The sequence below is a fragment of the Nicotiana tabacum genome, chromosome 19 (genome assembly GCF_000715075.1).
Source record: "Nicotiana tabacum cultivar K326 chromosome 19, ASM71507v2, whole genome shotgun sequence".
In the NCBI taxonomy this organism is placed as follows: Eukaryota; Viridiplantae; Streptophyta; class Magnoliopsida; order Solanales; family Solanaceae; genus Nicotiana; species Nicotiana tabacum.
The window spans coordinates 30,050,417-30,072,758 of record NC_134098.1 but is presented as its reverse complement, the minus strand read 5'-3'; the positions used below and the strand labels follow the sequence as shown (position 1 = coordinate 30,072,758).

The following is a 22,342-nucleotide window of genomic DNA, read 5'->3' as shown; positions in this document are numbered from 1 at the left end:
TTCTTCTGCGGTACGGTCTTTGAGGTTTTTGCCATTTGTATAAGTAAAAAAGAGCGAAGAGAGATGAAAAACTGGTGGTTTTAGTGCTAATGAAGATGGCTCTACAGACGGCGAAAAAGAGGAGACGAGAAGAGTGAGAAGACTTAGAGGTTTGATTAGATCAAAAGTAAAGTTTGATTCAATGAAGAAGCGGGTATTTATAGGCTCACGACGACGGTTCAGTGGCGCTAGTGGCCGACCGCTAACTGACAAGCATTAATGATTTGGGGAACTGAACCGACGGAATGTTTCGACCACATCCGTCATGAGGACAACGTCATGATCGAGGCCTCGGAAAATCAAGGCTCAAAACGTTTCTTATCATGTTATTCCAAGAAACGCGGGGACTATCTTTATACGGCCAAAACCGATTAGTCCTTTCGTATGAACTGGCCGAGATAGTAATACATTGATCGAAGAGCGTCTTCGATATTTTCAGGTTGAGGTCCGAAGTCAGGTCACCAAGCTTCGAGTTCTAGAACCGATCAACGTCAAGCTCGATATCATTATCGAGCTCGAATCCAAATCGAACTATAAGGCGAAGCGAAATTATTGAGCTTATGAGTCAGAGACCGACTGAGACCGACCCCGACCCCGAATCAGTACCGGACTCCGAGTCAGAATCGAGCTCGAGTCAAGATCGAAAGCTAGAGTCGATACCGAGCTCGAGTCAATATCGAGCTCATAGACAAGAGCCGTTGCAACCGCACTAGGGGAGAGAATCCCGGCGGGAATTAGGGAAAAACTGATTCATCATGGGTTCCCCACTATGTAATCTTTATTATATCTAAAGTAGGATCTCTCCACTATAAAAGGGATGATTATTGTTTCTGTAAGGGGCATCAAGACATTCACACATTGTAACAAAAATACCATTTCTCGTATTGAAAGATTAACCCTTTGAGCTCCATTACTTCATCTTATTTTGCTCATTCATTTTCCTCCTTTTAACTGTGTTTATCTTTTATTCTTTATAGTTAAGATTGGATATTTCTAATTTCTCTTTACGATTTGTGTCAAGTTATACCACATACCCTTAGAACAACATACAAATTCAACTCTATCCAATTTTCCGGGTAAACAAGTTACCATTTGAGCAACTCTATCTTATCACTAGCGATTGTGACTGTCCTACTTTAAAATCATTGTATTTGTTTTGTTCGGGAGAGCTAAAAAGAATAGTACGTATGAGTTCGAGTAACCGTCGAACTAGCTTTGCTTTGAGGGATCGTTTGGTACGTGGACTAAATTATTCCGAGATTATAATCTCTCGACTAATTTATCTCACCTCAAAGGTGATATAAAATAATTCTTAATTTAACGGAATAAGGTGGGATAAGATGAGATATTTAGTATTAAGTCTGATATTAAATTTATATTATATTTGGTTAAAGGTATAATTTTATACTCAGGATAAATTTATAACCACCACCAAATAAAGTATAAATTTAATGTTAAACTAGTCTCGTAAATGACCGTGAGGGTATATGTTTCCGTAAAGAGCTTTGGGGGTTTTTTGGGGGGGGGGTGGGGTGAAAATGTGATATTAGAGTTTCTGATCGCCCTCTCTCTCTCTCTCTCTCTCTCACACACACACACACACACTCTGAAGGTGATCCAGCTCGTTCCGCCCCACCCACACACGACCCACCACTACATACCTCAGGCCAAGACAGCAGCCAAAGACGTTTCATTTTTCTTTCTTTAGCAACAATAACCCACCGGTTTCTGTTCAACTCTTTGCTTTCTTGGTGTCCGTTATTCTGAAATGGTAGTTTTGGGGATTTTGTTCAGGTAATTCTTCAAATCTGCGAAGAATTTGCTATGTTTCTTGACTTCGAAAATCTGATTGCTCCAAACCCTATAAAAGATCATATTGTTTCTGTGAAGAAAGACGCTGTTAGCAACAGCTATGCTTCTGTTATAAATATGGTCAGTTCTTGGTTTTATGTAGGGCCTTGAATATACTATCTTATTAAAATTGCATGTTACACTTTATATTCCCTTGCTTGGCTTTACTGAATGTGTTCTTCTTTGGCGAATTTTTCCACACATGAGTCAGTAGCTGCAAATGGGGTGAGACAGGGGGTTTCAACAATTTTTGTAAGTTTTGATGCAAATCTGTCGTTCAGGTCAATTGACACATGTTTGCGAAGCTCACTGAAGAAAATCCTTGCTGAACACCTTTTTCCTCGCTGAAGTTTTTAGTAATGGTTGATGAACACCAGTCACATTACTTTTGCCCCCAAGCTTAGTTCAAGTGGTAAAGGTTGAGAGACTTGTGACTTAGGTCACAGGTTCGAGCCCTGCACCATGCAAACTAAGCTTGGTATTTAGGTGGAGAAGGGTAGAGGGGCGTTTCCCTTATCCTCGAGTTTCAAAGGCAGCAGGTGGTCCTAAGGGTTGGCCCCTGACAGATTTCTCAGTCATTCAAAAAAAGAAAAAGCAAAAAAAAAAAACAACCAGTTGCAGTTGTGTGGTTCAAAAGCAACTATGGTTGCGTGCTTATAGGCTTTACTGAATAAAACCCCCGTTTAATCGTCAGTTTTGATATGTTTTTAGAGTCTCTATTTGGAGTTGAGGGTTGGCGCACATTAGTGTAAATTTGCTAACTTTGCACTCTCCTTCATTCGTAAAACTTGAGATTATATATGTCTGGTATGGTGCAAGGTACGGTGACATAGCATCATCGTAGCATGCACAAAAGTTCCTTGCTGTTTTGCTTAAGGGTTTCCTTGTCCTTGCTCCAGTGAAATTTCAAGTGATCTGACTGACTGAGTTGAATGTAGACATGGACCAACCTTCCATTCTTCTCTTCTGTTTATATGAGGTGTTAAGCTTAATATTGTTGAAAGTTTGGAAACAAAATGAGCAAGACTTGTATTCTATGTTTTCTTATAAAAAAAGAAAAAAGAAACTTGTATTCTACATTTGTTAGAATGTTAAGTGTATCTGCCAGGCGTTATCTAGAGTGGGCAATACATGGTGTATCTTAGCAAGTGATTGGTAAATGTCATTGACATTGTATTCCTGGTAAGAAGTTTGAATGTCCTAAGGTAGGTAGTGGTTAGCTTTCATAATCAATTTTAGAGGTCCATTATTTAGTTATCTTGAATCTGTACGTTTCGGGGTATTTGTAGGCACAATTGGACTGGTATATTATGAAGACAATAATTCCTGACAGCAAGAATAATCCAGTTGGACTCGATGTGCTGAAGCTCTCAAGAGAATTAGGAATCATTGTAAGCTTTTAGCATCCATTACTTTGAGTTGCAAAATTAAGTGGACATTGCTTCATCTTGTAAACTATCTTTTTTCATGGATGATGAAGCTTTCTGTAGTGGAACATTAAATTTGAATGACCTTATCTTACGTGAAAACTCCATAAGTTCCTGCTTTTTCCTTCTGGCATAAGTGAATTTATGTCCTTTGTGAAGCTTGTTTCATTTTCTTTGAAAAGGTTCATTTTGTCATTCGAATTCTATAAATCTTAGTTCTGCCGGTTGATTAAGAATTCAAGGTGGAAGTGTGATAGCCACAAGGAAAATCACCAGATTAATACGCTTCAAGCTAGAAGTTGGATAAGGAGTGGAATTCAATTTCATACATACATTTCTATTCTGCTAGATACCCCCCTTTTCATGTTACCATTCTCAAAAAAGGATATCCCCCTTTTCTTTTTCCTTCTTTTCTAAATGTTTAATATGGATACAAACACTGGCCCAACATTTCCTTAATGCTGGTTTGTTTCACATCAATTATATTCCTTTATTACTCATCAAAAAAAGAAATATATGGATACAAACATAGAAAAATAAGAGGTTTTAAGGACTCATAGGAGGTACTGATATCCACATCCCAATCTACATGGCAGAGCTTTGTTTGGTTACATTAAAGGTTGGATACACGAATCTAGAGTGTTAGAATATTGGAAGTGTCAAGTTCTTAGGCTTGGAAATTTTCACATTGAACAAATGTAGTACGTGCATTCGGGTTGATACCTATAAGTAGGTACGTCTTGAACTGATCAAGTCATCAATATAACCTTTTTTCTTCTCATATTCCTCAAACGGTATCAGAAGAGTATTGTAGAGTTAAATATCATATGCCTACGAGTCTATGCTGCTTGTCCCACATTGGATAGAATGTTAGTAGTGTTGGGTTAATGATAGAAGTGTTAGTATATTAGAACGGTCAAGATCCTAGGTAAGATTGTTTCGCATTGGATGAATATCATATGTATTGCGTTTGACACCTAAGATGTGTCTTGTATTCATCAATTTTTCAAGTCGTTATATCTTAGTGGTTCTCATAATTCTCATAGGTCTTCACCTGAATGTGATGTGAGAGACACCTAATAGCTTCAGCTGTATAATAATTTGTTACAATGTCACACTATGGTGGATCCTATTGTACAAGGTAACTGATGTTAAAGATAAAGAATTTTAACACCCATAATTCTGTGTAAAGGCGACGGTGTAAGGATAGGTGGTTTATGTTTTTCCCATGATTCTTGCAAAAACAAGTAACGATTATGAAACTTTATTTCCTCAAAGTGTCGGTTGTTAAAATGCATTCCATGTTTTACACCACGCGAAAATGCCACTTCCCTTTCTTCTTATCTGCCTAAACCTTTGGTGGACAGAGTTACCCCAATACTTGTGGTGGTGGGAGGCAGCATGTATAGTTGAGGAGGGCTGGCAAATGGGATGTTTTGGGCTGCTCAAGATGGGCTCACTCATTAAATGGGTCATTGTCCAATCCTGCCCAAAGTTCACTTGGGTTAAGCAGGGATGGGTCAAGATGGGCTAAACAATGGGTTGTAACCCAACTCCCCCAAATTGACTCAAATATTTGTAATATTCTCAACTTTTAAACAGGCGTATATAAAATATAGTCACATATATAACTCTATGATTTTATTTTTATTTTTCGTAAATATCATTCTAGAATGGTTTATGATTATGATTTTTTCCCCCTTTTCTCATGTTGCTTCTTGTCTTATATTTTAGAATAAATGTCAATTCATGCCTAATGATTTCTGTCCTCAATTTAGATTTAGAACTTTATTTGATAGTTTATCTTATAATACTAATAAAGATTAGAATAATAAAAAATAGTAAAATTAGAACTTCCCACCCATCCCAACCCACCTCCCACCCTACCCCCAAACCCCTCACCTTAAATAGAAAATATTATTTAGAGTACTTTCTTTTCCATGTTATAGATAGAGTATTTACTTTTTCATTTCAACGAAATGAGTGTTTTCTTTTTATGATGTAGAAAAAGTATTTTCTTTAATTTCAACAAAATAAGCACTTTCTTTTCACGATGTAGGAAAAATATTTTCACAAAAATGAGTACTTTCTTTTCATGCTGTAGAAAAAATATTTTCTTTTATTTCAACAAAACAAGTATTTCCTTTCATGCTGTAGAAATATTTATTTTTTCACAAAATGAGTATTTTCTTTTCATGTTGTAGAAAAAGTATTTCTTTTATTTCAACAAAATAATTTCTTTTTCATGATGTAAAAAAATATTTATTTTTACAGAATGAGTACTTTCTTTTTATGTTGTAAAAACAATATTCCTTTCATTTCAACAAAATAAGTACTTTCTTTTCATAATGTAGAAAAAGTATTTTCTTTTCAAAATGAATACTTTCTTTTCATGTTGTAGAAAAAAGATTTTCTTTTATTTAACAAAAAAATACTTTCTTTTCATGTTGTTAAAAAAAGTATTTTCTTTCAATTCAATAAAGTGAGTACTTTTTTTCATGTTGTAGAAAGAGTACTTTTGTTTTTTTTTTCAACAAGAAAAAGAGTTTTTTTTTTTCCAGTTATGAAGCTCAAATTTCAACATTGTTCTTGTGTAAAAAAGTAAAGCATCACAATAGTTTCTTTGGGATTTGGGTGGTGGGTGGTTGGGGGTTGAGGAGAGTAGCATAGAAAATTATTTTCCTAACAAATATTTTCGACTCTCTAACCAAACACTAGAAAATATTTTCCGAATCTTGTTTTAGGGAACGCATTTTCCTTCATACCAAACACACCCTTAGAAGCTTTAAAGGGCAATTGCTATTCATGAGTCAGTTTGGGCTGAAATCATGGGCTGATTTGGGCTACTGAAAATAAATGGGTTTAGTTGGGTTGTGCCCAAACTTAGCCCATCATTAAAGTAGCCCATACTCAACACATTAAAACCTGGGTGGGTCAAATGGGTTTGGGCCACTTTTGCCACCCCTAGCTGAGGTACGAGCAAGCTGGCATGGACACCACAGTTATCAAAAACAAATGCCACCTTCCTTGGAGCTCTATATCTCTGCAGAAAATTCTACTTTGGTCTAGATTCACCTCCATTGAACAAATGACAATAGTGAGATTTTAAGGTGAGCCATCCTTATAAAAAAAAGATTTTAAGGTGAGCCATTTCTCAGATAACCATCCACAAATAATTCTATCATCCTCCCAAAACTGTTTATGACTATAGCCACCTCCTCGAGTTCCCAATCCTCCGCTTCTTCCAACATATACCTCTCTTGTTAATTGTATTCCATTTCTTTAGGACCCTCTTGTTAGTCGTAACAGAGAACATGTCCAAAGTGGTGTTATCACACCATACATCAAGTCTAAACTGTATCTGTTGGCTGTTTCCAAGTGAGAATCTTGTCCAAACCGTAAGAGCCATACTTCATATTACTTATCTTTCTCCATATTGCTTTCCTCATGGAAATCACCATAACTAATTTTCCAATTAATGCTCGATTTAATGTATCCAATTTATGGATGCGCAACCCGCTAGCGCTAATTAGGTTTGTGACACCCTATCCAGGCTGATCAGGTGGTACTTCCTTTCGCTGTTTATGCTATCAACAAAAAGAATCTTTATCAGTTTTGTGGCCCTTTGCTAACTGATGGAATCTGAAACTCACTTTTGAATTGTCTCATTTTGACCCATTTCCTAGGTGAAATTTTACATGGATAAATTTGTCGGTCCTTATAAAAAAACGTGGATAAATTCGTTAGTTGACCAATATTTTGATGTGTACGAATTACCTGAAAAAATTGTACAGCATGGAATTATCTGCATATTTTTTTTGCTTTCTAAGACATTATATATATAAAATCTTAAAATTTCTTTTGAACAAATCATGGTAAAATTCTATTCCATTCATTCTTGAAAGCTAAGGAGACGACTTTTTAAACGGAGTAGCTCATTTTCCACCCAGACAAACTTCTTCCCACGTTCTATTACTTTCCTCAAATTGTAATAAAGTCTATACAGATCTTTCATCATTCAATTTCTGCTTTTTGTTCATTATTGAGCTTAACTTGATTATTATTTTTTTCTTCAATTTCAGTGACTGTCATATTCAGATAGTGGTCTCATGCTAGCATGCATGATGTAACTGGTGTTTAGCATCTATTATATTTCCTTATTTAGCACGTGTCTGGAAGAAACAGAAAATTTAGGCTGTAGGATATTTGTATGATCTTTTATTTTCATATGTGCATTACTTGTGGGGCTTCCAATGGTGTTTTAGCTTCGAGGAATATAGAAGAATTTGTGAAAATCTTGGGGGCTGTTTTCATCTGATATAGGAATTGGTTTCGGGAGAATCATTGTCAATTTGGTTTTCAGAATATAATTATGTGTTTCCGGGTTTAGTGTTGTTGTATTGGGATTTTGTTGTTCTAAAATAATACTTTCGAAAGAGTATTACTGTAACTCTATGACACTTCACTTCCATAGGGTTAATTTTTTTTAGCACACTTGATTAAGCATACTTATGAATAGCTGAAAGAGAAAAAAAGCCAATTCCAATCATGTTGACTGAACGAAGGGGAGAGGAAAACGAAATGGGGTGGGGAGGGAGAGGAAGAAAAAAGTCGGTCTTGAATTATGGGTGCTAGGTGGGGCTACAGAGAGGACCAGTAACCACTTAAAATGCCAGTTTTGGGCTAAAAAGAGGTTTGGCTGGTTTCCTAAAACCTTGACCTACTGGTTTTGGTGTTATTTGATTGGTTTTGGGTTATTTTTTAAAACTAAACAACTAAAAAGTTGGTTCTGGAGCCAACTTAGTCATTTCTAGGATGCCTGGTTATCAGAGTTTATTCCTGATTTCTTTGTTTCATGAATTCTTATGCCACTGCTATCCTAATTGGGTGAGATGGACCAATAAGAAAGCCCAGTACAGTGTCTTAGTTGCCCTTTATTTCCTGACAGACATGAAACCTCAAATGCCCTAACTTTCCAGCCTTCTGTTGTATGGAGATGGAGCTTCCTGACTCTCAGATGTACATGTAGCATAGCAATTAGCAAAAAATATGACATATCTCCAGTTTGTCCTTCAGGTCAAATTGTTAAATCGGCCGACGCTTTAAATGCAAGAACATAAATAGTGTAGATGCACTATACTGGACTTATTAATAAAACGTGAATAATGTAAAGATTAAGTTTGAGTTCGAATGTGTGTACACTCTGTTATCCTTCTATCTTTCTTTGTGGATATTCCCTGTCCCACATTTGTACCATCTGTTTCAGTAGGTATGATAACCTTTCATACCCTTTCTGCTTCTTGTCCTGCAAGGAGATAGCTATTCAACTAAAACAGACAGAGAGACCTCAAAGTGGTTGGAGATATGGCATCACTTCGATCAACTGGCTATGTAGACCCTGGATGGGAGCATGGTGTTGCTCAGGATGAGAGGAAAAAGAAGGTTAGATGTAATTACTGTGGGAAAGTTGTAAGTGGTGGGATATACAGATTGAAACAACATTTAGCGCGAGTCTCTGGTGAGGTAACGTATTGTGACAAGGCTCCAGAGGATGTATGCCTGAAAATGAGAGAAAATCTAGAAGGGTGTCGATTAAGTAAGAAGCCAAGGCATGTTGAATATGATGAACAGGCATATTTAAATTTTCATGCCAGTGATGATGCCGAAGAGGAAGATCACATAGGGTATAGAAATAAAGGGAAGCAGTTGATGAATGACAAGGGATTGGTTATAAATTTGACTCCTCTTCGATCACTTGGGTATGTTGATCCTGGTTGGGAACATGGTGTCCCTCAGGATGAGAGGAAGAAAAAAGTAAAATGCAACTATTGTGAAAAAATAGTCAGTGGAGGTATCAATCGGTTTAAGCAACATCTAGCGAGAATACCAGGAGAAGTTGCACCCTGTAAGAGTGCTCCTGAGGAAGTATATCTTAGAATAAAAGAGAACATGAAGTGGCATCGTACAGGAAGGAGGCATAGACGCCCTCATACTAAAGAGTTATCATCCTTCTATATGAACTCAGATAATGAAGAGGAAGACGAAGACCAAGAAGAAGAGGCACTACACCACCATATGAGTAATGAAAAACTTTTGATTGGAGATAAAAGACTGGACAGAGACTGTAGGAGAAGTTTCAAAGGAATGTCTCCTGGTATTGGGTCTGAATCTTTGTTAAAAAGGCCAAAGTATGAGACATTGGGTACAAAAGAGCCGAAGTCTCTATTTCAAGCTTCTGGAAAACATGTGAAAGTATGTTCAAATAAAAAATCCCGCAAGGAAGTCATATCTTCGATTTGCAAGTTCTTCTATCACGCTGGAATTTCTCCACATGCAGCAAGCTCTCCTTATTTTCAGAAAATGCTGGAATTGGTTGGTCAATATGGAGAAGGTCTGGTAGGACCCTCTAGCCGAGTATTATCTGGACGGTTTCTACAAGATGAAATCGTATCCATCAGAAATTATCTTTCTGAGTACAAAGCTTCTTGGGCTGTGACAGGTTATTCTATTTTGGCTGACAGTTGGCAAGATACACAGGGTAGAACTTTAATCAATGTTCTGGTTTCTTGTCCCCATGGTATGTACTTCGTTTGCTCGGTTGATGCCACTGGTGTAGTTGAAGATGCAACATATATATTTAAGCTGCTAGACAGAGTGGTGGAAGACATGGGCGAGGAAAATGTCGTGCAGGTAAGGTGTTGCTTTGTTCCATCTCAAGTTTTTTTTCTTAAGTTTTGATCTTGCATCACCTGACTCTCCTATTCCACTATGTGCGCAAAAAATATATACATAGGTGATAACTCAGAACACACCGAATTATCAAGCTGCTGGAAAGATGCTTGAAGAGAAAAGAAGGAATTTATTTTGGACTCCTTGTGCTGCATATTGTATTGATCGCATCCTTGAAGACTTTGTGAAAATAAAATGGGTCAGAGAATGCATGGAAAAAGCCCAAAAAATCACCAAGTTCATTTACAATAGTTTCTGGTTGTTAAGTCTCATGAAAAAAGAATTTACAGCTGGACAGGAACTCTTGAAACCCTCTTTTACTCGATATTCTTCAACCTTCGCTACTGTTCAGAGCTTGTTGGACCACAGAAATGGTCTTAAGAGGATGTTCCAGTCAAATAAATGGCTTTCGTCCCGGTATTCAAAGCTGGAAGATGGTAAAGAGGTGGAGAAAATTGTCCTAAATGCCACCTTCTGGAGGAAAATGCAGTATGTTAGGAAATCAGTGGATCCCATTTTAGAAGTGCTTCAAAAAATCAATAGCAACGAAAGCCATTCAATACCCTTCATTTACAACAATGTATACCAGGCAAAACTTGCTGTCAAAACCAATCATAATGACGACGGGGCAAATATCGGAACATTTTGGATATCATAGACAGCCACTGGAATTCATTATCTCATCATCCTCTCTATCTAGCAGCACACTTTCTGAATCCATCATACCGGTATCGTCCTGATTTTGTTCCGGTAGGAGAGAACTCTTACTTCGGAATTTTTTTCAGTCCAACTTCAGTTATACCTTTTTTTGAATGTGTGTATACTTATAGCATCCAGAGGTTGTACGAGGACTGAATGCATGCATTGTGCGATTGGAGCCAGACAATGCAAGAAGAATTTCTGCATCCATGCAAGTGAGGATTCCTTTTTGTTCCCGTTTGGATGATAAACTTCTGTGTCTATTTTATGTGTGTAATTATTTGTTTGATGTGATCTTTTAGATATCAGATTTCAACTCTGCTAAAGCTGATTTTGGAACAGATTTGGCACTTAGCACCAGAACGGAGCTTAATCCTGGTAAATTTTATGAGTAATCATTCTCTCAGTTCTAATGTCACAAAATTGTTCTCCACAGTTTATGTGGATAACAATCTAAAACACTTCCCCACTGCAAATTATACTGACAGTAATTATGTTTTTGTAGCTGCTTGGTGGCAACAACATGGGATAAATTGTTTAGAGCTCCAACGTATAGCTGTACGAATACTTAGTCAGACTTGTTCATCTTTTGGGTGTGAGCATAATTGGAGTTTATATGATCAGATCCACAGTCAGAGGCACAACCGTGTAGCACAGAAAAGATTAAACGATGTCACATACGTCCACTATAACCTGAGACTTAGGGATCGTCAGATAAGGAAAATGTCCTATGATCCAATTTTCCTCGATAGTGTTCTGCAAGAAAATTTGCTGTATGATTGGATTGTAGAGTCAGAGAAACCAGTTTTGCAAGACGATGAGGTACTAATTAAGCAACTTTCTGCTCTGAAGTGTTCAATTGATGACAGTAGTGCTTTATTGACAACTCTGCATTACCATTGAGATAGACATTTTTGTATTACCGATTTCTTTGAAAGGGAGGACTTAGTTTACAAATAAAGTTAGTCCAACCATCTAGTTTTGAGTTTCCTTTTGTTCTTTGTAATTTTTAGCTCAAGATCTACCCTTGGAATTAGTGCATACCACACAGAAATTAGCTGCTTTTTTTTGTGTCCCCATCCTTTGAAGTGGCTACTCATTGATAAGTCCCAAGTGTTTCTGCTTTTGCCCATGCTTTTCTTTTAGTAATACACTAGGTCTGATGCCTTATGTAATAAGTTGTATCTTTTGGTATGGAGCTGTAACATCATCCGAGAATTTAAATATGCTTGTAGGAAGAATAAAAACTTAATATAGCGGGCAGGTGGTGTGGGGAGTGGGAAATTCAGCAAATGATCCCCTTTATTTTTTTTGCACCCTTGTTTAGGAGTTTTTTGTTTGAAGTAGGATGAGGATTGCTGAAGGGTTCTGATTGTCACTTAGCAAATTAGAATGCTACGATAGACCCTTGTGGTCCGGCCCTTCTCCGGACCCCGCGCATAGAGGGAGCTTAGTGCACCGGATTGCCCTTTTTTTTCTTCTCTGTCTTATTAACTTATTAATTCCCTCTCTTTGACACAGCGTTATTCTTTTGGTTACTTCTGCGATCTTATATTGCAGGAAATGCTTTATAGTGAAATGGAACTGGGTGAGTATGAGAATGATTTCATGGACCATGATGGTGGAAATGCAGACTTAAGGAAGGGATCATTGGAGATGGTAACTTTAGCTGGTGAAGCAGAACCCCTAGAAGTTAATCCTGACAATACTGGTACAGCTACAGATGATGATTCTGATCTCAATTTTCTTGATAATGAGTTGAGTGATTAGTGCCTTGAACCAGAACCCAAATGCACAGCAGTTAACATGTTTGGTAACCACTCAACTACTGGCAATGTATTCTATTATCGCAAGTCCTTTAGCTATCTCTCCCAATCACTTTCTTGGCAAAATGTGCACTGCCAGTTGGGCGAGTGGGGACGGGAAAGGGGGGAAAAGTCGGAAAGAGCCTGTGTAGAAGTTAGAGATCAGCATTACAGGAGGGCACTGGAGTGTACATGTCAAAGTACTTCGTTTCTTAACCTCTCACTGTTCATGTTTAGTCATTGTTTGCTCTTATTCAGTTTTCCTTCAATTTTGTTGGTAATACTTCTTGACTTTTTTCTGGTTAAGGGCTTTTACTTTTGACCTAAACGAAGGCATCTAAAATTGGAACAATAAAGTTGCCAACATAATTGAAGGATTATACCAAACTTGCAAAGCATCTAAACTAATAATAAAGTGCTAACCCCGTTGAATGACTCATATGATCTTTTAGGGGTTGTTTGTATGATGTATAAGGAAAATAATGATGGTATCTAATTTGGTATAACTTTATCCAATGTTTGGTTTCTATTTTAAATCATGTATAACTAATCCTTGTATAAATTAATACACTAACTGGTGTATTATTTTATACCACCAACCAGGGGTGTCTATAGATATGGGTCGGGTCAAGCATCGAATGGTATAACTGAAAACTCAATCGCTTTTTAGTTTAAAAATAAATAAATATTTTAAATAATATCTTGTATACCAATTTTAGTACAATATACCAAATACCCAATAAGAAATAATCTTTGTATTACTATACATGCATTACTAATCCTTAAATAATTAATTCTTGCATTATAATTTATTTATAATTTTTCCAAACGACCCCTTAACACTTTGGTTATCCCTTATTTTATGTCTCAAATTGCCCCACAACTAGAGAATATCTAGAGAATATGGCAGCGACTTGTGCGGTTGTACAAAAGAATCAAAATATGGATAAATAATCAATTTTATGATTTATAAGCAAAACAAAATTTATACTGATCAAATAAGTAGCTAGAACGAGAGAAATATAATTTTAGAAGTCATGGCCTTGAGTAGGGTTGTGCACAGCTCGAGTTGGTTCACATTTTTTATTTACCAAACCAAATTAATTATATCAGTTTGCTATATCTATAAACCAAATCAAATTAACAAAATTCGAGTTTTTCGATCTCAAGTTTTTTTCTGATTTTTCGATTTTCTTAGGGTCTTTTCTTTTTTGGTGGTTCCATATGAAGCGTCTTACAACATTGCCTGATTTTTTGTGAAGCATAACCAAAAAAGTGCCAAACAAATTAGACAATGTGAGTAACTTTTTAAATTGTTTACTCACATACTCCCTCTGTTTCAATTTAGATGACACAATTTTCTTATTAGTCTGTTCCATAAAGAATGATACATTTTTACCATTGGAAATAATTCAGCTTTAAATTCTTCATTTTACCCTTAATGAGAAGCTTTTATAACCACACTAATATCATGGTCCCACAAAGCTTTTACCCCTTAAGCTTTTAAGAGCACAAGTTTCAAAAGTCTTACTTTTTTTCTTAAATTCCGTGTCGAGTCAAACTAACTCATCTAAATTGAAACGGAGGAAGTACAATTGGATGAAAACTGAAGAAAGATGGAAAAAATCTTTCCAAAATGCAGCTAAAATTCCTTTCATCTGCTCATGCCATCCTCAAACCCTCAACCCATTTACAAGGATATTTTCAGTAACCCATGTTCAGGTCAACTATCGAGCTCAATTTTAGTTTTCATGAAAAAAAGAGAAGCAATCTGTTATTTATTGTATTAAAATAACTTGACAAAGTTATTAACAGTCCCTACATTATAAGCCCTAATTAACACTCACACGCACGAGTTTCTAACCAAAACTTCCTTCCTCCTCCTTACCCCCACCCTTTGTCAAACAATGTGAATTAGCTTTCAATTGGGTCCAAGAATTGTATAGGAGAAAAACTTCATGTCATATGTTGACTAGGTCAATGGAATTAAAGCCTTTGGAGGCTGTCACGTGTCGTCGATAGGACACGATAACCTGATTTCAAAAGGTCGACGTCATAAGAAGATGGCAGGTCGTCGACAAGGTCGAGGTGGTCCGATAAAAGACGAGGACGAGCACCCCTTCTCGGCGTGCAGTAACGGCTAGTTCCAGGATTTATATTCCCTAGAGAATATTCCAGTGAATATTCCTCCCTGTTGCACTGGGTTTTGTGGTTCATGTACCCTTATAAATAGGAAGAGATGTAGTTATAGAAAAGGGATTGTACACTTTTTGTAAAGAACAATATTGACATTCTCCGAAGATTCTCTCTTTATGATATGCATACAAAGTTTACCTTTTTACTTCTTTATCTATCTTTTCTTCCCCGATCCAAGAAGAATCGAAATGTTCAAATGCTTGTCATTATCCATCATAGTCAGAAGAATCATTGGGAAATCTCACCCTTGTCGGGTGAACCTTGTTCCATTATTTACTTAAATGTCATTTATTATCATTTATTACTTTCTTTCATATTCTTGAATCATTTATTACTCCATTATTGCTCCAAGATATTGTTATCAAACAACACACGTGCGGTATCCTCTATAAATACACTAGATCTATCATTTGGATGTTAATATTGACTTAGATTAACCCTTATCATTATAAATCTAATTTATAAAAATCTAGATCTAAATTTTGGGTCATACAGTTTGGCGCCGCCTGTGGGGATTTCTCAGTCAAGTGTTTAGTTTCCATCAGATCTATAACTCACGTGACTTGCTAATCTAACAAACTGCAAAGGTTATCCTTTTTCTCTGTGTGTACGAAGATTCCATGGCAGGTAACTAAGGAAAGTAAACGAAACCGACGGACAACGTCCGCTCAGCCTTATGAGCACCATCGACGAAGAATATGACACCCAAGATGAGGAGGTGACCACCAAGACATCCCCTAGATTAGGGAAGTTGCCTACACCTTTCTGAAACACAACCAAACCAAATAGAAAGGGGTCCTCTACGTCCACGGGAGAGGGGGCACCACCTACTATGAAAAAGCTCCCCGAAGCATGATTGAATGACACTCTAGTCAGCGTGATGAGTAAACAAGCCCCATGCACGACCACAGAAACCACGAGGATCCATGCAGCACAGCACAAGAAGGAACGAGACGACCAACCGAACCCTCATACTTTAGGTAGCACTCATACAATAATTGACAGTGTAGGTGACAACGTCCTAGCCGACGTATTGAAAAGAATGGAGGAAATGGAAAACGAGAATAAGTCTTTCAAGGAAAAAATGAAGGAGCATCAGGAACAGGTAGACATCCAGGTGCCCCCAAATTTTTACCGAAAAGAGACACCGGTAGGTTTGTAGAACAACCATACAGGGAGGAAGCGGCTCCTCATGCCATACCAAATACTTTCAAGATAGCCCCATATCTCCAAATCTACGATAGAATGACCGACCCCGAGGATCATGTAACTCACTAACTTATCGCCGTAAAAGGCAATGACCTCACTAAAGATCATGTGTCATCCATCTTGCTCAAAACATTTGGTGAAACCCTCACGAGAGGGGCGTTGACATGGTATTCGCAACTACCAGCCTATTCCATAGAAACATTCGAAGAGATGGCCGACAAGTTCGTAACGGCGCATGCAGGAGCCAAGAAAGCTGAAACAAGGGTGAGTTACATCTTTGCCATCAAGCAATCCTCAGGAGAGGGACTTCCTTACCCGATTCAACATGGTAAGGATGACTCTGCCCAGCATCTCCAAAGGAATGGCCGTAGCAGCCTTTCAGAATGGGCTGAGCAGAGAGGGTTTGTGGGCAACCAGAAAGATATTGATTCGGTTGATGAAGTACCCATCGGCCACTTAGGACGAGATCCATAATGCCTACTGTGCGGAGGTCAGGGTAGACGACGAAGACCTCAACGGGCCAACTCAGTGACTCATCTCGACACAATTCGAACCCAGTAAAAATGCAGGGATAATGCGAGAAAAGACCATCCTGTATCACGGCCAGGCAGAGAATGAATTCAACCCTATGTCAGGGCGCCCATCCCCTCCTTTTGCCACGAAGACAACCCCTCTAGTCCGAGATCAGGCGCTTACAAGAATGATCGAGGTATGCCCCTTTATTATCTGCTTATAACTTTTGTGTGTCACCTACAGAGGTGGTCTATGCACTTGAGAAGCTCGGAACGAAGGTGAAGTGGCCACCAAAGATGAGTCCGACCCAAGCACCAGGAAGTTTGATGCCTTTTGTGAGTTCCACCAAGAACGTGGACATAATACGGAAGACTGCCACACTCTGAGACTAGAAGTGGAAAACTTGGTTCAGCAAGGACACCTCAAAGAATTACTCAGCGACAAAGGCAAGAACACCTTAGCAAGGGGTCGATAACGCCAGGTCCACCGAAGCCGCCCTCACCAGCTCACACTATCAACATGATTATTGGTGGCAGTGATGACGCCTCCATCAATGATATCAAATTCACCGCCACTCACAAACTCAAAAGATCAATCACCCACGGACGGTATGATGAACGCGAAGAAAGTATCATCTTCGATGAGTCAGATGCCGACGACTTGTCTTTCCCTTACAATGATGCACTTGTCATTACTTTACGAATTTTAGATACTGATGTTAGGAGAATTATGGTAGACGATAGAAGAGGAGCATGCATCATCCATCCTTGAGTCCTCATACAGATACGACTTGAGGATAAGATAGCGCCACACTTCATTACACTAACCAATTTTAACAATGCAGTTGAACAGACTTCGGGGGAGATCACACTCCTCGTCCTCGCCGGTGGGGTGACTCTAGATACCACATTCGTTATCATGGATCAGGACACCGCATACAATGCCATCTTAGGATGACCATGGATACATCCCATGAGAGCAGTCCCCTCAAGCTTGTACCAAGTGATCAAATTCCCAACCTCGGGGATATTCAGCATATGAGGGGAATAACGTACATCCCGAGAATTCTATCGGATCACCTTGGACGGCACAACAATCCAACAAAAGAAAGAAAAGGAAAAAGAAGAGTGGCAATCAACAGATAGAGGGACCTACAGGTCGAAGACAAAGATACCATTACGGACCCAGAAGTGGCCGAAGATGCAGGATCGACCATAGAGGACCTTGATCCTGTCCAACTAGACGCCCGAACAAAAAAGCCTACATCGGCTACAAACTCTGAGACCCAGGTAAATTTAGTCAATTCTTAATAGCTAACGCAACACAGATTTGTTTGCCTTTAGCCATGCAGATATGGCCGGCATCCCCAAGGAGATAGCTATGCACAAGCTAAAAGTCGACCCCTTCTACCCCCAGTAAGGCAAGTCCGACGCAAGTTTAATCCCTCCATCAACGAGGCCGTCCACGAGTAGGTAGAAAAACTATTGGCAATGTCTCTATCAGGGAGTCAAAATACCCAAAGTGGATCGCCAACATGGTAATGGTCAAAAATAAGAATATGAAATGGAGGATGTGTGTGAACTCCACTGACCTGAACAAAGCCTTCGTGAAGGATTCATTCCCGTTACCACACATCGACCAGCTCATCAACGCGACAACAGGACATTAGTTGTTGTGTTCTTGGACGCCTACTCAGGCTACAATCAGATACTCATAGAGGAAAATGACCAAGACAAAACTACGTTCATCACACATAGGGGAATATATTGCTACAAGGTAATGCCATTTGGGTTGAAGAATGCAGGAGCTACCTATCAGCCGTTGGTCACAAAGATGTTCAAGAATCAGCTCGGCAAAACCATGGAGGTATACATCGATGATATGTTGGTCAAATCCTTAAGGGCCGAGGATCACATCGACCATTTAAAGGAAACATTCGAAATATTGAGGAAATATGACGAGCGCAAAACACATACTTAAATTGTGCTCGCTAGTCAAATATAGTATAGTATAATATCGTATCCACATGGATTGGATTTACACAGTGTTCTCGTAGTTTCTAGTTTGATTGCTATCCAGGAGGATCAACAATGGAGATTTTTATGATTTCTAACTACAATTAACTAAGAACCTAAAGCTATTGACTAATGGCAATCGCAACAAAGGTAAGCAAGGAAGTTAGCAATGGGAGAAAATAGGGGTTGATAGGATAAGTGCAAGATAATTGTTCAGGATCTAATTCTAGATAATTGACTTCTAATGTTCAAGTGAGTCTCTCGAATTAACTTAATTATCAGTACAATTGTTTAGTAGAAACTCCTCTCTCGATTAAGTCTCAACCTCATAATATGAACCAATTTAAGCTCTGTGAAGATATGCAAGAATGCGTAATGGATTGGTCTTTAGGAGAACCTCTCTCGATTATCCTCCTAACTAGGTTTAATCAATGATTCACCTAGACTCTTTCGATTACTTAGAAGAATCTATGAACTCAACCAACAATATAATGCAAAGATATCACAAGTTATGCCTCTTTCGATTACAAGAACAAGTGAATATAGATGCAACAATTAAATCTTCCAAACAAGATTCAAATACATAAAAATAGAGTTATAATCAACAAACAATCATCAATACACAAAATCCATCAAAACCCAAAAGGATCTACTCCATATACATGGAGAAGTTCTTCACAAATGTAATTAAAGTATAGGAAAACATAGATTCAATCCAAACCCAGATCTTGAGTGAGGAAGGAATGATGAAATCCTTGTGCTTGTGTTCTTCCAACTCCTCCTTAGCCTCCTTGGCCTCCTTAGGCCGAAATCTGTCAAAAATCCATCTAAAATGGTATTTTGGTGTATTTAAGCCGCCCCCAAAACAAACCCCAGACGAAACTACCCTTTTTAGCGGAATTGGGAAGTCACTCTAATATTTTTTGGCTATCGCGCTGCATGCCGCCCCACCCCATGTGGCGTGGTTGTGGAAAATTCTAGAACGATTCAAAATATGATTTGTGGACACTTTTTGCACTAGCGCCCCACGGGGCATGCCGCGGGGCGGTAGTGCAAATTGTGGCCAGAAATGAGTTTTTCAAATTTTTGACATCCAGACTTGGTTTTCGACCCTCGAACGTGATCCGAGCTTAATTTCTTGGTCTTCTAATCAGACTTCAAAGCTCCAAATAACTCAAATTAGCGCCACAACATCTACATAACTCGGAATCACTCCTACATGGCATAAAACACATAATAAGTGCAAAAACACTACTTATTAAAGCTCAACACAAGTTAAGTGAAGTGAATTAGAGTATAATAAGCGACTAAAATACGGGATTATAGTATACCATCAAAATACGGGATGAAGCTGAACCCCAAGAAATGCACGTTCGGCGTAACTTCGGGTAAGTTTTTGGGTTTCCTGGTATCACAGTGAGGAAGCGAGGTCAACCCAGATTAGATTAAAGCCATCGATAGGATATCGGAACATCTAACCACTAAGAAATAAGTCCAGAGACTGACGGGTCGAATTGCGGCCCTTACCAGATTCATCTCGAGGTCACCTGATAGGTGCCATAGGTTTTTTAACGTACTCAAAAAGGATAACGGCCTCGAGTGGACGCTTGAATGCGTATAAGCATTTAAAGAACTTAAGTAATACCTATCGTCACCACCTTTGCTCTCAAAGACCGAGCCCGGGGAGCGTCTCCTCGTCTACCTTGCTATTTTAGAAGTAGCAGTAAGTGCAGTCCTAATTCGAGAAGATAAATGTACTCAATCTCTAATTTATTATATTAGTAAAACACTTATCGATGCTGAGACGAGGTATCCTCACCTTGAGAAACTGGCCCGGGCCCTTGTCATAGCTTCACAAAAGCTTAGGCCATACTTCTAGTGCCATCCGATCTCGGTCGTCACCACATTTCCTTTAAGACGCATATTGCACAAACCCGAGCTGTCGGGGAGGCTGTCTAAGTGGGCAACTGAATTAAGTGAGCACGACATCACTTATCAGCCTCGCACAGTAATAAGATCACAAGTGCTCGCCAACTTTTTCACGGACTTTAGTGCCAAAGTGATTCCTGGGGCTGAGAAATAAGCCACTCAAGCTTCTCACCGAACACAGGACCTTTGGTTCCTACACGCCGATAGCGCATCCAACGCGTGCGGATCAATAAGATGCCTAGATATGACTAATAATGGGGCCGAGTATGAGGTCGTAATTGCAGGATTAAGACTAGCACTCAAATACGAGGCGAGGCATTTAAAGCTACGCTACGATTCTCAGCTCGTCGCCAACAAAGTTACTGGAACTTTCCAAATCAAAGAGCTGAGATTGCAAAAGTACCAGGCCGAGATATGCAAATTTCTACCCAAATTTGACGAATGCCAGCTCGACCAGATTCCAAGAACTCAGAACGTCGAAGCAGATGGCCTCGCTAAATTGGCCGTTGCCACAAAAAGCATAGCCCCTGGGGATAAGAGAATAATACATCTCCTCAGCTTGGCGTTAGAACACATCGAGGTAAAATCTGTAAACTTAACTTGGGACTGGCGCAATTGTATTATAAACTATTTGTAGGACGGTACCCTCCCAAACGACAAAAGGAAGCTGAGAATATAAGCCGCTAGATACAGCCTCCTTTACTGCGACTTGTACAAGAGTACATACGCCGTACCCCTAGCAAAATATTTGGGCCCAAATCAAACCCAACGCGTTCTCGAGGAAGTCCATGAAGGCCATTGTGGCAGTCATTCCGGCAACTGAGCACTTGTCAGGTGTCTCATACGGGCTGGATATTATTGGCCCACCATGAAGAAAGACACCCTGAAATTCATGAAGAAATACGAGCAGTGTCAAAAATACGCCCCGATAATCCAACAAGAAGGCGAACACCTCTACTCTGTCACCTCCCCATGGCCATTCATTAAATGGGGAATGGACATCGTGGGACCGCTTTCGCCAGGACGAGGTGATGTTAAATTCCATTTATTTTTAACTGACTATTTCTCTATATGGGTGGAAGCAGGAGCATTCGCCCAAGTTCGTGAGCAAGAGGTAATCGCCTTCATATGGAAAAACATCATCTGCCGATTCGGCCTACCTAAAGAAATAAGTTGCGACAACGGCCCCCAGTTTACGGGAAGAAAAACAATAGAGTTTATCGAAAAATGGCACATTAAAAGGAAACTTTCAACTCCTTACCACCCAGCCAGAAGCGGGAAAGCAGAGTCCTCCAACAAGTCTATCTTAAACATCATGAAAAAGAAACTCGAGGAGCCAGCTAGCACAAAAAACTTGTAATCTTCTACAAAATTAGCCTCAGGACGAAATAATGTAATTGGCGTAATGATGTTGAAATAAATGAGATACCCATTCATTGAAACTGCTCTCCTAAAAGGTGCGTTCGACCAGTTCGAACAACTTCTATCGCCCCTCGGCCATGACTTAAACGAAAAGGTACGTTCGACTAGCTCGAATAACATCTATCGACCCTCAGCCTCAATTTAACTAAAAGGTGCATTCGACCAACTCGAACAACTCCTATAGGACCTCGGCCACAACTTAAACGAAAAGTTATGTTCGACCAGTTCGAACAACACCTATCAGCCCTCGACCACAACTTAAACAAAAAGGTACGTTCGACTAGCTCGAATAACACCTATCGGCCCTCGGCCTCAATTCAACTAAAAGGTATGTTCGACCAGCTCGATCAAACACCTATCGGCCCTCGGCCTCGACCTAACTAAAAGGTGCATTCGACCAACTCGAACAACTCCTATCGGCCCTCGACCTCAATTCAGCTAAAAGGTATGTCCTAATAGCTCAAACAACACATATCGACCCTTGGCCATGACTTAACAAGGTGGTATG

General features: G+C 39.0%; 1 pseudogene; it reads left to right on the top strand.

Moving 5' to 3' along the window:
• The first annotated feature begins 1,512 nt into the window (after window positions 1-1,512).
• On the top strand, window positions 1,513-12,831 carry LOC107803880 (uncharacterized; annotated as a pseudogene).
• The last annotated feature ends 9,511 nt before the right edge of the window (window positions 12,832-22,342 follow it).